Source organism: Stigmatopora argus, chromosome 4 (assembly GCF_051989625.1).
Source record: "Stigmatopora argus isolate UIUO_Sarg chromosome 4, RoL_Sarg_1.0, whole genome shotgun sequence".
NCBI lineage: Eukaryota > Metazoa > Chordata > Actinopteri > Syngnathiformes > Syngnathidae > Stigmatopora > Stigmatopora argus.
The window spans coordinates 5,385,035-5,402,207 of NC_135390.1; the positions used below are offsets into that span (position 1 = coordinate 5,385,035).

Sequence of the window (17,173 nt, forward strand, 5' to 3'; positions counted from 1 at the left end):
ATTAAGTATGACTAAATAATAATTCACAGTTTGTATTTAGGGAATTTGAGCAACGATTTAAATGGTAATTATCAATAAGACTTTTGGGCGACCAAAAGACCGGTGACCAAAAGACCGGCGACCAAACGACCGAGTACCGGCGGGGTAACATTCACCATATGTATTCATTTTATAACATTGTTTATCCTTGTCATGGTTGTAAGGTGCTACAGCCTATCCAGCTGACGTCAGGAGGAAAAGCAGACTACACCCTAGACCAGTCGTCAGTCAGTCGTAGAGAAAGAAAACCATGCAATCACAGTCACACCTCCATTGAGTGGGAATTGATCCCACTTTGCCTACATTGAAGTCTGCCGAAACAACCACTGCACAATCGGGTGGCATGAGATATATGTAACTGAAACAGAATTTTGCCAGCAGACTCACCCAGCCTCTTAACATCCAAATATGTCCTATTACTCCTATCCAACTGGTGATTAAGTTACCCGTCTAACATAACGCCCCCTTTTTAAAGATAGTGGTAATGAAATTTGCGACACTACTTGTAGCTAGGTAGCATCAATATCTTTGTATTACGATTTCCTCTGTTCTTTCTCTCTGACCTCCTAATCCCTTTTCTGTTCTGATTATCTGCACTCCCAGAATAAAACAACACAATAAGAACAACAACAATGGGTGTACAGTAATACCTCGACATACGAGTGCCCCGACACACAAGCAATTTGAGATACGAGTAAAATTTCGAGCAAATATTTATATTGAGATAAGAGACAAATTTTGATATACATACGAGCATACAGCGGATGCGAGAGGCTGCTGATAAGAACATCATGAGCACTGTCTTTCTGGTCGTAACTCCCTCGTGTAATGTCTCTACGAGCACTGGGCGGAGCGTTGCATTTTTTCAGTGTTTTTTCCCCGTTAGTCAGTGCGAATGGCGGAGCTTGTTCGCTAATACGAGAGGAGTACTACTACCCAGGCAAGTTGCCAAGTGGTCGTGCATTATCCTATTGTGAGGACATTTGTGTGCATCATTTTCGGGGTATTTTGAAGGGAAGACAAAAGCAAACAACCCTCAATAGGTTGCATCTGAAAGTCAGGGTGGAGGCGGGGCAAATAGAGCCAACCCGGGAGAAGAAAGGTATAAAAATTTAAAACAAAATTAGAATTAAATGTAGTGTAAGGTTAGATTAAACTTATTTTTGAGTGTGTCTGCATTGTAATCCAAGTTCATTTAAATTTGTTTATGTTATGTTACGAGCGCATTGCCATGCAAAAAGCCCCCCCACCCTCTCTCCCGTCCGCGAAATCTGTCTAATTTTAGTACAATTAAACACATTTTAGTACTATTAAACCACTAGTTATTTGTTACTTTGTTAATAGATGGTGAATTAGAACAACAAAAAATGTTTTTCCAATCCAATATCCTGTTTTGGGTGTTTTTTTCAGAGGGTTGGAACAAATTAATTGGTTTTTAGTTCATTTCTTTGGGAAACGTTCATTTGAGTTACGAGTAAATCGACATACGAGCTCAGTCCCGGAACGCATTAAGCTCGTATCTTGAGGTACCACTGTACACCAAACTCCTCTCTAAGACATTACCCATTTTAACCCACAAATTGATATATAATAATATAATACAATATATTGTTATATATTTGAGTAAATGATGTAATTATTTTCTTACTTGATATAAAGGAGTTTTCCCATTTTGCCGCATTTACAATACTATGTGCTCAAGAAGAAAACACGAGAAAAAACACTTAGAAAAATAATAATAGCATATGCACTAAATTCATAAAAAAATGAAGAAATAAGAAATTAACAAGCAACTATAGCTAAGGCATGTAAATAACATTTAAGCAATTTGTAATTAGATACACTTGTTTAATTTGTGTATTAATAGAGAATCTTAAAATTCATTTCCTAGTCAACCACAAACCTAAATTGAATAAGATCATGATGCAGTCATCATGCAACAGTCCTGGAGAAAATACTGCTTTACTCAGGAGTCATAAAATAATGAGATCATTATATTACCCGTCTTCTGTACGTTTCATGGGTCATAGATGGTCAAAAGCTGCCCGGACACGCAGCCGCCAATTAAATGTGGCAGGATAGAGCCCACAGCCTGTGCACGGCTCACTATGTCTGCCTCATACACAAGTCCCCAAATACAAACTGTCAACAACTAAAGGGCATTAATAGTGACTTTACTTTCAGCATGCATCACCGTTGGATATTGTCTCTGTAACAAAACCCAACAATAGATCCCACATATTTGAACTGAGTAATTGGGTACTTTTCATTGCAAAATGTGTAGGTTGTTGACGGTTTAATTTCTGCACGGATGCATATCAAGTCTACCTACACCTCGAGCTTGCTTCTAACTGATTGCAACAAGATGGAATGGTTCCAACCTGATGAATGTTTCGTTTGCCATTACTTTGTCACTGTTTCCAGAGAGTTGATGTTCAGTAAATGTGCAAAGCAATGACCCGTATGAGAAGACCGCGTACCGCGGGCCAGCTAATTCATGTCCTCCAGCTACTCTTCCTCTTAGATAAACCAATGCATGGCAAATGTGACCCTGAAACATGTACAGTACATTCTAATAAAGAGGGACGAGAAGAGAATGAGGAACAAGTGCAAGGTGTTTATGGATGTGTCATAAATAGGTTTAGGGCACTTTCCTTCTCAGGAAAAGGTAACCTCTGAAACTTTAATAAATAAATATCTTTCTCCAAATTTGCATTACAGTGGCAACTCTAATTTCAAATGCTTCTACCTCCAAAACATTCAGATTACAAAAAAACTGAACCTGAATTTTGTCCCAAGATACGAACAAATGTCTCGCAATGCCACCCCATTGGAAAATGTCTTTGCATTTGTGATTCATTTTAATGACTTTTCCTTATCATTTGACTCTTTTTTGCAATCATACATTTGGTAACATATTTCATACAAAATTGATATACTTTTATCATTTTAAATGGTTAAGGGGTAGTATTACAGATCGTGGAACAAATTATGCTACAGTAATGTAAAATATGCCTCTATACTTACGAAACAACTTCTGGAATGAATTAATTTCGTAAGTAGCAGTACCAGTGTGTTATTTTATTTCCTCAGTGAAGCATTTTCAGTTTGAACTGAAAATTATCAGGCATGTTTTTCTTGTCTTTTTAAAAAGAGGCATTCATCTGTAACAAATGATTAGCATAAGGACTAATACAATGTTACCATATGAGTTGTTTGGCCACTTACTATTTTCTTCATGTAAGGTAGCATAGTTGTAATTGGAGCCGAAAAGGCAAGGTCTTTCGACACGTTATGAAAAGACAGGGAATTCTCTGGCTTTTTCTGCTCAATCTGTTTTTCCAGAACATTATGTTAACAAAGCCTTTGTTATTCACTTCCTGTTTTTCACTGGCATTACAAACTGAGCTTTAACCATGACGCTTGATGACTGACCACACTTTTTTGGCAATTGCTGTATCTGTTAGGCTGATATGAAATCAGTGTGTAGATGCGTACAATAATACTTGCATACTGTGGTACTGTATGGAAAGCATTGTGAAATTCTAAACGGACCCAGTGTGGAACCACCTGGTTTCAATCAAGAGGAAAACGCACACCAAACTGGAGCAGCTATATTTCATTCATTTATTTGACCCCATTGCATGGTAGCACAGCACATACTGTATACAAAAAAAAACGATCAAGTTGAAGATATACCGTAAAACCTCTATTTCAACGGCATGCTGTAGTATTTTTCAAACTTTCCCCGGTGGTGCCGTTCAATTAGAGGGTGCTGCTCTATTTTTCGACTAGCTGGTCAGAATTTTGAGAAGATGTGGTAAATTTTATGGATGAAAAGAGAAACCAGGTAACATATACATATTTATTTAACAAAAGGCACAAATACAAGGCAATTACTGGTAAGTAATTACAAATTCACTGGTGAAAATCAAGTGACACGTTGGTGTTGTAGCTGTCCTCGTCATTGACATCACCTTCCGCATCAGCGTCGATTTTCCGATTGAGTTCACGTTCATAGTCGCCAGCATTGGCACGCGCTTGCTGGAGAAGTTGCAAACCAGTCTGAATCGGGCCGTCTGACCTGAAACAATGGATCTGGCAATCCTTCGAGCCGTCGAGAGCGTTGGTCAGTCCGCATCCCTTGAATGACTTGATAATTAGATCCTTCGGCAGATGATCCCAAGCATCGACAATCCATTTCAAATAAACTTCCATTGTTGGTGCTCGCATGTTGCCGAATTTGGTGTATATAGCTCTTCTCTCCGTGCAACATCTAGTTCTTGTAGAACTGTCGGACTTTGGCCTTGAATGGGCGTTCCAGTAGACCTCGGGGGCATGTATAAATTTGGTGCAGCCTCCTGGAATCACGGCTACATCAATATGGAGCTTCTTCAATTGCTTCTTGGTGGCATCGCTAATGTGACATGCGGATCCCAGGCAAGAAGGCACTTGCTATCTGACCACCTTCTCAGGTTGAGAAAAACCTCTATTTCACCAGCATGCCGCTCTATTTTCCAAACTTTCCCCCGTAGTGCCGTTCAATTAGAGGGTGCCGTTCTATTTTTCAATTCTTCTCCCAACCGTTTTATTAGAGGTGCCGCTCAAATAGAGGTTTTACGGTGTAGTGCACATTCTATCAATTCACACTACAGAAATATGTATTTTAACTACCCGTAAAGTAGCTTTCAAGTCTGTGATTGTTTTTGCTATTCTCTTGTGTAGGGAATCATAGATAGCAAAAACAAAGTTTTAATATAGAATTCCATATTTTCCATTATGGATTATGTAAAGTGGATCAATATCTTTCCAGATTTGCGATCTGAGAGTTATATACTCGTAGACAAACTGTAGACATACCATGCTTGTGTTATTTAGTCACTAGTAAATGGCACGTTAGAGCAAAATGGAGTTGGTGTGTCGGCCTCACAGTTCTGTAATTGAGGTTTCGATCCCAAGTCCAGACCTTCCTGTGTGGAGTTTGCATGTTCTCTCCGGGCTTGTGTGGGTTTTCTCTGGGTACTCCAGTTTCCTCCCACATCCCAAAAACATGAAGGGAAAGCTGGTTAAACACTCTAAATAGCCCCTCGGCATGAGTGTGATTGTTTGTTTTTGTGCCCTCCGGCTGACCACCAATTCAGGGTGTCCTTTGCAAGGTGCCCATGCTTATCTGGAATGGGCTCCAGCACCCACACCTTCCTCCCGCAACCCTCGTGAGGATAAGCGGTACGGAAAATGATGTTGTGCTCATGAAGAAGGACCAAGCTACAAAAATCTAAAATATTTTTATTTATTTTTTGTGGTCCTTTCAGAGGTTTCCTATTTTGCCCTGTTGGAGTTTTCAACCGCTCCTTAGGTATTCAGCCCTTATAGACATTTTATTTATATAAAGGAGAATATAAATAAATGTGACTTGACTATGTAAAGAAAATAACACTACTACTATATAATAAATGTAGTAAATAATAGCTACTGTTAAGTTTTGACATAGTTCTTTACATGTGCCTTCATCTCTGGTAAAAACAGCACGCAGAAACCATTCTTTCATGAGAATAAAGTAAACAAATATCAGCTGTTATATGAAGTGGCAGATCTTGTTTTCTTTGCACTGTAAAATGAATCAATATAAGGGCTGGACCTGGCGTTTGATTGCAGGAAAACTGCTTACTCTTCATTTGGGGTATGTGTTATCAATCCAAAGCAGAGATGGTGAAAGCCTTTTTCGAACGAAGTGGGGAAACAGAAAGATTACTAGCTGTGTGGCATTTATAAATTGACCCTATCAAGACAAGAGCCACCGAAAGGCACCCAGCAAAGATATTACACCAGTAGACTAATATAATGCACTGCATATGATTCTTTTTTAGTGTAGAAGTGCAAAAATTTTCAGTTCCAGGCGTCTTTCTTTACCTTCCCCTGTTGCAGAGCCGTTTGAATAAAGCTAGATGTCGTCGTAATCCAAGACGGGGAAATAGTATCTACAAGTCTTAGTGTCACTGTTGTGAGGACATCCAAGAATTTAGATCAACATAAAGATTGACCTACATATGACAACACGTCTCCTTGTAGATAAGAATTTGCATTTAACTTTGGAACAGGTGAATGTGGAGCATTCTTAGAGGCTGGCTAATAGCACACCCTTTTGAAAACATGAAGGTTACAGGAGCTATTCAAAAACCCAGAATTGATTTAAGGGCTTTATGGATCATCTCTGGAGACATTTACAAATGACAAATGCCAGGGAAATATCTAAAGGACATTAGAGGCAGCTCTGACATCATAGAAATGGCCATGACATTGAGGATAAGTGTTTCTTTTTATTCCATGTGCGTACCTGTTAAATCTTGACCTTGGTCTTGACACAATTCATGATTTTTGATATACTGTACTTTAAATATACTCGTTTGAGCATTCAGTTAAAATATCAAGTCTTTTAACTCCAAAGAATTGTTTGTATTGTCAAAAAAATTCTGCCAGGCTGCAAATTCCACAGATGATGATTACTGTTTCAAAGTGGAAATATAACCAAGAAAAACCCCATTGTTGGAATATAGAAAACATTCTCAAAATCTGTTTTTGTTCTAGTTACTTTCAAAAAGTCCAACTTTATAAACTTACTTTAGTGACGCTTCCCTATTCCAGATAGGTATGCTGGGAGAATTATAAGGTCAGAAATAACATTAAACGTTAGTCTGTCGGCCCCACAATTCTGAGGGTGAGGGTTCGATCCCAGGTCCGGACCGTACTGTGGGGAGTTTGCATGGTCCCCCTGTGCTTGTGTGGGTTTTCTCTGGGTACTCCGGTTCCCTCCCACATCCCAAAAACATGCAGGGTAGGTGGGTTGAGGACTCTAAATTGGCCTTAGGTATGACTCTGCCTCCTTGTGCCCTGTGATTGGCTGGCCACAAATTCAGGGTGTCCCTCACCTAGTGACTGTAGTTAGCTGGGAATAAGCTTCAGATACAGAAAAAATCTTTTTTTTAAATGTATCAATTGTAAAAATCAATTCCTCACAGCTTGTAAAAGCTTTTGACCAAACCTTCCAACAAGTGTCGCATCAACAGCTTTTGTTAACTCCAGATTTTCATCCATCAGTTGTGAGTGCTAGTGCACATAGCAAGTGTGCTCCCAGAGAAAAATGATCTTTAGCATAAAGATCTGGAATCCATTTTCCATTATTAAGGCGGATAAGCGTGCATTTCAAACAACTTTAAAATAGAATTGTACTGAAATTTCATGTTTTGTATTTTAGTCTGTTTTTTAACCCCCCAAAATTGGGGCCAAGGCAGATTATCTAAGCAAAATTGTGAACTTTATTCAGCCACCTCACTCCTTGTTTTCTAAAAGTTAAACTTCATGGAAACCAGCTTCCCGCCAGGCACTGTGTGGGCAGTCACGACGGTTTGGGCTGCTCCGGCGGGCAAGTCACCAACCCCGTTAAAACCGGTCAGTGCTGACTAAGATGAACAGTACAGCTGTATCATAGGGGTGCATTGCAAACTACAAGAACAACAAGAATCAACTTTGTGAAGTAGCTGCGCATTACAGCATACAGAGCAAGTGGAACTGCACCCAAGAGTCAGAGGAGTGAACATCAAAAATTATCACTAGAAACAAAAACTGGCGGATAAAAAAATGTGAAGATGGGAGAAATATGGAGACAAAGAACAATGGAGCAAAAAGGAATGGCTGTGTGGCTGTAAGAAGCCAAAGTTGGAGAGGGGAGAGATAAAAGGCCTTTCATTGGATCACGTGGAGCCATGCTGTCTTGGGTGGCTACGTGACCAGCCTGTAGCACCAATGCAAGAGAGCTCAGCCTTATCTCTGTGCACACAAGTAGCTCTGCTGGCAAAAAGCGCTATAGCAAGGCTGAGGGTGCTAACAGAGAACTACAAATAGATCTCACTCCAGTCCTCCCCCATGTTACTTCAGTCAATAGGGAGCAGCACCCATAGACTGCATTGGGGAAATTCAAACTAAAACAGCATGGTCATAATATTGAATACTATTTCTATTTGCCAAGGGTTTATTATGTGGAGTGATTTCCATTTTTAAAACAAATGCGGGTTTTAGCAAATTTGTGTGGTTGTTTTACAAAGATACAGTGATTCTCTCTTTAAAATAAATAAGAAAATAGTGTAACTACTAGGCACAGCCATTCAAAAATAAACCTCAACACATGATTCCATTGATTGCAACAATAAGAAAATAAAAAAATCTTACAATGGACTTACCTTTTACTGACACAACAACAAATCCTATTTTTTTGCAATATTAGCTTTTCTTTAGAAGAATAAAAAAAAGTTAAGGATGCCTTCATGCTAGCTTGTTTACAATGCTGCCTAAACAATGATTGATTATGGTAAGTGGGTGGCCTGGCGGCTTGGGTGATTAGCACGTCGGCCTCACAGCTCTGGGGTCCTGGGTTCAAATCCAGATCGGTCCACCTTTGTGGAGTTTGCATGTTCTACCCGGGCCGGCGTGGGTTTTCTTCGAGCACTGGAGTTTCTTCCCAAATTCCAAAGACATGAATGGTAGGCTGATTGGACACTCTAAATTGCCCCTAGGTATGTGTGTGAGTGCGAATGGTTGTCCATCTGCATGTGCCCTGTGACCGGCTGGCCACGGATACAGGGTGTCCATTTTATTGTCATAATTGATGACAGTGTGCCATCAAACTGTTCCCAGTTTTTGGTTTTATCATGAGTACACATTGTCTGGGGAAAATATACAACGAAGTGCTTATTACAGAAACAGACATGAAAGTGTGATTTTAATAGATTGTATTATTGTAACATTTTAAAGATATCATTGTCAGGGACCCCAAGAAGAATAGGCTTTACTTGCAGTATGTGAGGATCATGGGGATCCTTTAATAAATAATATATACATTCATGTGTGTACCTACACACCAGAGATGTAAATTATTCATTCCTTTTCAACACCATTTGTCCTTGTCAGGGTGGCAGGGCCAGTTTCAGCTGACTTAGGGTGAAAGGCAGACTAAACCTAAACCTTAGACTGGTCGCCAGTCAGTCATAGAGGGCACACACATAGAGAAAGACAAACATTCGCACTCCAATCACATCGCTACCGTTAATTGATCCCATGCTGCCCACACCGAAATCAGGAGAAAGAACCACTGCACAATTGGGTAGCAGATGTAAATTCATATCCTCACAAGAGTTGCGGGAGGTGCTGGAGCCTATCCCAGCTGACTCCGGGCACAAGGTGGGGGATACCCTGAATTGGTGGGCAGCCAATTGCAGGGCATGAGAAGCCGCACAACCATTCATGCTCACACTCATACCTAGGGGCAATTTAGTGTTCACCCAACCTACCATGCATGTTTTTGGAATGCGGGAGGAAACCAGAGTACCCGGAGAAAACCCACGCAAACTCAGGGAGAATATGCAAGGAGGACCGACATGTCTTTGATCCCACGACCCCATAACTGTGAGGCCGACACGCTAACCACTCAGCTGCAGGGCTGCCCCACAGATGTAAATTAATTTAGTCAAATGTTATAATCTAAAAATGAATAATTTTATAAATCCACCACACATCATTTTAAAATAAAGATTTGAGCCATTGATATGTTAATAACAGCATTTAGAAACATTTTCTTCTTTTGCAAGACATGCACGTAATATTACCCAATCAGTACGAAACTTAATAACGTTAGCTCATTATTATGCAAACGCTTGTGGGGAGGGGGCTTCTTAATCTACCCCTGAATACATTTCATGTAAATTCAGACCACGAAAGTAGCTCTCGCCTACTTCTTCTTTCCCATGAAAAATATGCTGACTTTATGTAACATGATTAAAAAATTGCAATGCAGTAAGTGGACTATGTGCCAGGCTGCAACAGAGAAATACACGGGCTGTATGATTTTTTTTTGCCAATGGTCCTAGCTCATGCCTTCGCCATGGGTTCAGATTTGATGAGAACAATCATCAGAGACTTCTACAGTGATGGATAAAAGAGACAAATTACTGTTACCACCAATGTTCCCTCTAATTTTTCGTTGGTCTGGGCAGAAAGACAACCTCCCTGAGCGCACTGAGTACCAGTGTGAGCGACATCATCGGTACTGGGATGATTCGCCTAAAGACGTTTCGCCGACGGACGTTTGACAGACGGGCAGGTCACCGAATGAACGTTCGTCCGAACGGAGGTTTTGCCGAAACGGGATTCGCGCGCTCGCCCCGCCCCCGGATCGTGTGTGTACAGGATTTTCAACCTCGGCCCGCGGGCCATATACGGCCCGTTAGGATTTTTAATCCGGCCCGCCGCCGGCGTTGTCCAAATTATAGTAAAAATCAATGTTAGTCTACCATCAATGGCAGCCCGGGAATAAGCACTCTTGGGCGGGCAGATGTAGCAGAACCGAGCCGTAAAATGACAGCAATCGAGTCAAATCCATCCTAAAACAGCATTTAATGATTAAATACAAATACTGAAGCTCTTTGGACATTAGAACCAAGCCCAGGGAAGTGAATTCCTCGCTAAAATGTCGCGATGATGTCGCGATGGAGGCAAAAAAACGTCTATATACGTCCATTCGCCAAATGGCTCAAAATGCTCTCAAATTCGGTAAAATCCAGCCGAAAACAGCGTTTAATGATTGAATACAAATACTAGTATTTGTATTTAATCATTAAACTAACAAATACTAGTGTTTGTATTTAATCATTAAACGCTGTTTGAACGAACGTTCATTCGGCGACCTGTCCGTCTGTCAAATGTCTGTCGGCAAAACGTCTTTAGGCGAATCATCCGGTCACAACATCATCATTGCTCGCTATGGGCACACCAGTATCACACCTGCCACAAGCAGGTGCATGTCAATGTTCCCTCTAATTTTTCATGCTGTAAAACACGAAAAACATAAGTGGACAGAGCTACTGCCACTGGCTGCCGCTTAAACGGTGCCATCATGGGGAAAGGGGTAAAAAAAAAAAAAAAAAACATTACTGCACGCCATATGATTGCTGCTGCACAGAGAAGACGAGAGTAGTGCGCAATTGCGCACGCGCGCAGCTTAGAGAAAACATTGGTTACCATTGTCTTTTATGTACTTGGCCATCTTTTTCGTCCCTGAGTAATTCGCTTAATTTCAGCCAGCTTCTGTCTCCCCTTCTGTAAACGCAGGATATCAAATTCCCTTCTGACACAGCAATGCAACTTTTTAATTGGCTGATCGTAATTATAGCCTCGTACTTGATCGGCTATCAATAGATTTCATTCACTTCCCTCAAAAGATTTGTCCTCTTGTAGAAATATTTTGTGAATGACACAACACTTCTTCTGCATGGTAAACATCATCATGGTAAACATCATCATGGAATTGACTTAAATGTGTGTGAAATACAATGAGTGGCATGTGGACGTATGGAAATGCATGCTTCTCACACTAATTGCTTGAGACTGTAGCCTCCTGTATGTAACATTATTGGTCGTACATGTACGGTATGTGCAACTAGAAGTTAAACATACAACTACAAACTGCCTGCTTTACATCATAATAACCTTATTTTTATACTCATCCTTTCTTATGAGCTTTTTCTAGAAAATGAGGAAAAGATAGGTTGCTAGAATGAGGCATATTGACAGCCTGCGTGATATGTTAACATAACGCAGTTAAATGTCAGAATTGTACATAACATTTAAGAGAAGGTTTTGTTTAAAAAAATCATCAGACACAGTATAAATAATATGAGCTTTACCCCATTTGACCTTCATTATAACAATACATGGTCGGTAAGTTGCTTATTATAAACCACTGTGTCACTGTGACATGTATATAATTGGCACTTCTGGCCACTATCCTGACGTATAAACACCAAAGCCACCTGAGATACAAACATCAAATGCAGGATGAAAACAACCACTGTGTCTAGCCTGCAGTGTTGGATATAAGCGTCAAACACCCCACTGATTAGCTTCCAATGTCGGATTATCGGGGGGAAACACTTTCATCACAAGCACTAGTCTAAGTACACACACTGAAGCTAAACTACTTCTGAAATTAAAGAGGCAACAAAACTGCAAATTAAAATCTTGCACTATCAATCAGGTCAATGTATTGAAAATATGTGGATTTAATTTCGACCTCTGAGTCTTATTCATGAAACTGCATATCGAGCTCACTTTGTTGAAAGCCTCCAGGAGGTTAGTGTATTGCTCCCCCAGCAACGACTCCTCCCCTTCGACCCTGCAGTGAAAATCCAATGAATAACTAACGGGGCAGTAATCTGTCTCACGGCTGCTATGGTACCACTACTCTTGACTGTACCGTGCTTCTGTCTTTTTTTATTAGCAATTGCTCTGTCAGGTGTTGGAGAGAAACTATGCTGAGCATGCATAGTCACCCAATCAGTGCCCGGATTAGTTTAGCCCAATGCAACACAATGACAGTCTAAAACAGTGGTCTCCAAACTATTCCACAAAGGGCCGCAGTGGAGACAGGTTTTCATTCCAACCCAGAAAGAGGACACCTTTTCGCCAATCTGGTGTCCTACAAGTGCAATCAGTGGATTGCAGTCAGGTGCTTCTTGTTTTCTGCTGAAATCTCATTGGTCAAACTGTCTGTGCTGGATCGGTTGGAACAAAAACCTGCACCCACACCGGGCCTCGGGGACCGGTTTGGGGACCCCTGATCTAAAAGGTAATTATCCTGCAGATTTTTAATAAGGGTAGTGGTACCTCTACTTATGAATCCTTCTACATTCGAAATATTCAGGTTACAAAAAACCTCGATGAGAAAACGTTTTCCCAAGATATAAAAAAATGGAAAATTTATCAAACGACAAAAAAACTTAAACTTCCCCTGAAAATAAAACACAAATATCCTGTATGTGGTAATCTATTTAGAAATTGTTGTGCTAGAAATACTTTTCCATTTGCCAACCCCTCACTGGTCTCCCATTTACTAGAAGGAAGTTGCATCTCCATGATGCCAGAACCGAGGTTAATGCGCTGTAGGCGTGTGCTGTAAATATGTGTGGGTTGGCGGCCACTGCGTTTGAGAAGACCTGAAAACGACACACTCCATGCAGATGCCAGAACCGGCCTAAAATGGGGTAGTGGCCACTTGCAGAGTTTAAGAGTGACCGTCTGTCCAAAATTCCCGTTTCTGGGAACGTTTCAATCTTCTCCGGGATCAGCTTCAGTTGGGGTTGAGTTCCTGATTCGTGTGCCTTCGGCTCTCGTTTGTCACTGACTTTTTTTTGTTTTTTTACTCATTGTGTGCAACATAATTTTAAGTTGTTAAGATGTATGTTTACTCAGCTGCCAAGCGCAATTCCACCCTATTGGAAAATGTATTTGCATTTCTTATTCATTTTAATGGATACATTTTCTCTTTTTTTGGCATACATACGTATATTTGCCTTCACATTTGGTATAATTTTTTCATTATTAAAGAAATTATGCTAATTCAATGTAAATTAAGCTTCTACTTAAGAAAAACTGAAGTTGAAGTGAAAACACTTCTGGAACGAATTACAGTACTTTTGCACCTATAGGGCGCACTTAAAATTCTCTAAAATGGACAGGGCGCCCAATCAGTCAGTGCGCCTTTGTTACGCACTATAAATTCAAAATTTAGACTGTTTGGCTTCATTTTTGCCGACAAGCTACTTATTGCGATCAAGCCAGTCGGTCCATGGTTGTTTGTCTCCTTGTGCCCTGCGATTGGCTGGCCACCAATTCAGGGTGTCCCCCACCTCTGGCCCGAAGTGAGCAGGGATAGGCTCCAGCACCCCCTGTGACCCTAGTGAGGATAAAGCGGTTCAGAAAATGAGATGAGATGAACAAAACCTTTAGAAACAGGCAGGCTGACAAAAGAGACACCAAATTTAGTCGAGCTCATTGAGTTCAAGGTTGTACAGTGTATAATGATGTCAATGTCAGCTGAGGCATTGGAACATAAGCCCCAGTCAGAAGCTAGGAGACAGCAGAAAAGCTCTATCATACCGACTTGGGAGGCAACACTACAAGCATTGGGGAGATTCCAGGAAATCTTAGCTTCCTTTTTTGTTTAACTATTTTTAGCCTATGAAAATCCATTCTCTTCCCTCGTATCAAAGTTATGCCTGCGGATGACTGAATATATTATTAGATCAGTTTCTTATTTTCTCTTTACATTTGCAGCAATCAATTTAAATAAGGTTGCCTGTTTTATTTATGAAATTTTGACATGAATGAAAAGTGTACTACATGTGTGTCTGTAATGACGGGTCTGTCAAAGAACTAGTCAGCTCAGCTGCAAGTAATAGGGCACTTAATTACCTACTCAAATAATAACTTAAGGGTGCTGTAAACTCAAAGTAAAAATGATTGAATTGCTGGATTGGGTAACAGTAAAGACTGTAGTTGACAACCCTGAAAAATTTGAATGAATAAAAAAAAAAGTCGGCATGTTTTAAGGTTTTGAAAAAAGGAGGAAGCCACCTTGTGGTATAGACTGTAGAGCAGGGGTGGCCAAGTCCGGTCCTCGAGAGCCCCTATCCAGTCTGTTTTCCAGTCTGTTTTCTCCCTCCTCTACCACACTTGAATCAAATGATCAACTCATCAGCAAGCTGTCCAGAAGCTTCATACCGTTCCCAATTATTTGATTCAGGTGTGTTGGTGGAGGGAGACATGGAAAACAGACTGGTTAGGGGCTCTCGAGGACCGGACTAGGCCACCCCTGCTGTATAGATTCACTCACCTGACTTCGGTGTGGGCAGGCGCGGACTCGATTCCAGCTGGTGGCGGAATGACTGTGAGTGTATATGGCTGTTTGTCTCTCTGTGTGCCCTATGGCTGACTGGCGACCAGTCTAGGGTGTAATCTGCCTTTCGCCCAAAGTCAGCTGGGTTAGGCTCCAGCACCCCCTGGAACCCTTTCGAGGATGTGAGGTACGTAAGATGAATGAATGAAAAAAAAGGAGGAAAAACAGCTTGCTCTCTTACTATGTGTGTCCATGCCGACTGGCAAACATACTACTGGAATTTGCCAGCGTTGACGCTATTGCAGTTAGCATGTTTACTCTGGGCCACTCGATGCTGGAGTTGTTCTTCTGCCTGACTTTGGGGCGGGCAGTCTGGGTTCGATTCCCACTCAGTGGCAGTGTGAGTGGTTGTCTGTCTCTCTGTGTGCCTTATGACTGACTAGCGACCAGTCTTGGGTGTAGTCTGCCTTTCGCCAGAAAGACATTTGGGTTAGGCTCCAACAACCCCCGCAGCCCTCAAGGATGGGCGGTATGGAAGTTGAATGGATGAACGAATGTTTACTCTGTCAACACAATTGTGCTTTTTTTTTTTAACAATTTGAGCCCTAATACGGTTCTGAAGGAGAAGACAGTGTGGTCCTCTAACTCTGCGGCAGTATTTTATCGCTTTGAAAATGATCAATAATCATTAGTCTAGTGTACCTTACCACTCTCTAACAGGCATCACATTGTTCATATTTCATTTTAATTTGATCGTTTGGTACTACATATTAATGGATATTGATCGCACAGTCTGCACATCTCTCATTGCCGGTTTTAAGCTGCAAATTTCCATCTTTCGTATTATGTAAAAAGCAGTAAATGAAATAAACACAAAAGCCAACAATGAATTCATCTCATCTTATCTCATCTCATTTTCTGAAACACTTTATCCTCATTAGGGTCGCGGAGGGTGCTGGAGCTTATCGCAGCTGACTCCGGGCCAGAGGCGGGAGACAACCTGAATCGGTAGCCAGCCGATCGCAGGGCACAAGGAGACAAAGGACAACCATACACACTCACACCCATACCTAGGGGCAATTTAGAGTGTCCAATCAGCCTACCCTGCATGTTTTTGGAATGTGGGAGGAAACCAGAGTACCCGGAGGAAACCCACACAGGCCCGGGGAGAACATGCAAACTCCACACAGGTGGATGTGACCTGGATTTGATCCCCGGACCCCAGAGTTGTGAGGCCGACGCGTTAACCACCAATACAGGGTGTCCCCGCCTCTGGCCCGAAGTTAGCTGGGATAGGCTCCAGCACCACCCGCGACCCTAGTGAGGATAAAGTCGTTCAGAAAATTAATGAATGAATGAATATTCCCTTATTTGAAGATGCGGATACTATAAATATACACTATATGACTATATAATGAACTGCAAATAACTTATGGTTTATTTATCTTCAATCGTGTTGGACCAGAACAATAATAAGAACATTTCTAGTCACTCCATGGTTCACCCAAATTTTTACCAATAATTAATTATATGCATTTATAGATAAGACCAAATCCCCAAATGATTAATCTTGAACTGTAAGAATATTACATGGCTGTATGCAGGTGAAAATACTAAGCTGACCAAGCAGCTTTCATGGAGACAAGGCCCTGATGAGAATCTTCCAAGAAGTGCAATTTATTTTCCCTATGGAGCCATGCTGTCATAATGATATGTGATGTAGAAAAAAGGCATATACAGACAGGCCATTACTGCCGACTGTCACAATGACGTGGGGTGAATACAAGAGGTGAATTGAATATTCTACAATCAGCCTATAGAAACAGACTGATGCTCAGATTTGTTTGGCACAGCAAAAAAGGTACCATATTTTTCAGACTATAAGTCGGACCTGAGTATAACTCGCAGAATATATAAGAATATATATACTAAATTGCTCTGGAGTATAAATTGCATTTCTTTCTTTTTCCCTAAACAAACATATGCAAACGATGTGACTTCTATAACAAATGCCCGCTAAGTCCAAAACAGCGAATAAGCAATTTATACTCATAAAAATGATTTCAGACTCTCGCTTGAGGCATCACCTCACTTTCAAGATGATCCTGTGTAACTAGACAACTATTAAGTGTTATATCTGTCAACCCTATGGGCAATAATAGGAAATGCAGTGATTTCAGACTCCCCATGAGGACAAAAACTGATAAAGCGACAAAAATGAGATCTCCAAAAGCACAGAAATAGGAAAAGCATGAAACGAATAAGGTTCCCCTCTATGAGCCACACGCAGAGAAAATTGTGATTTGATTGACCTTTTTCCATTTTTCAACTATATCTCTCTATCAAGATATTGCCTTACGTGACAATCTGTAATGATAATCGTACTCACCTGAGTAATAGTCGTTTACTTAA

General features: G+C 40.9%; 1 protein-coding gene across 4 annotated transcripts in view; it reads right to left on the bottom strand.

The window, feature by feature from the left end:
* oxr1a (oxidation resistance 1a) overlaps positions 1-17,173 on the bottom strand; it is a 136,504-nt gene that overhangs the window by 69,556 nt on the left and 49,775 nt on the right. The gene's annotated exons all lie outside the window — the stretch shown is intronic.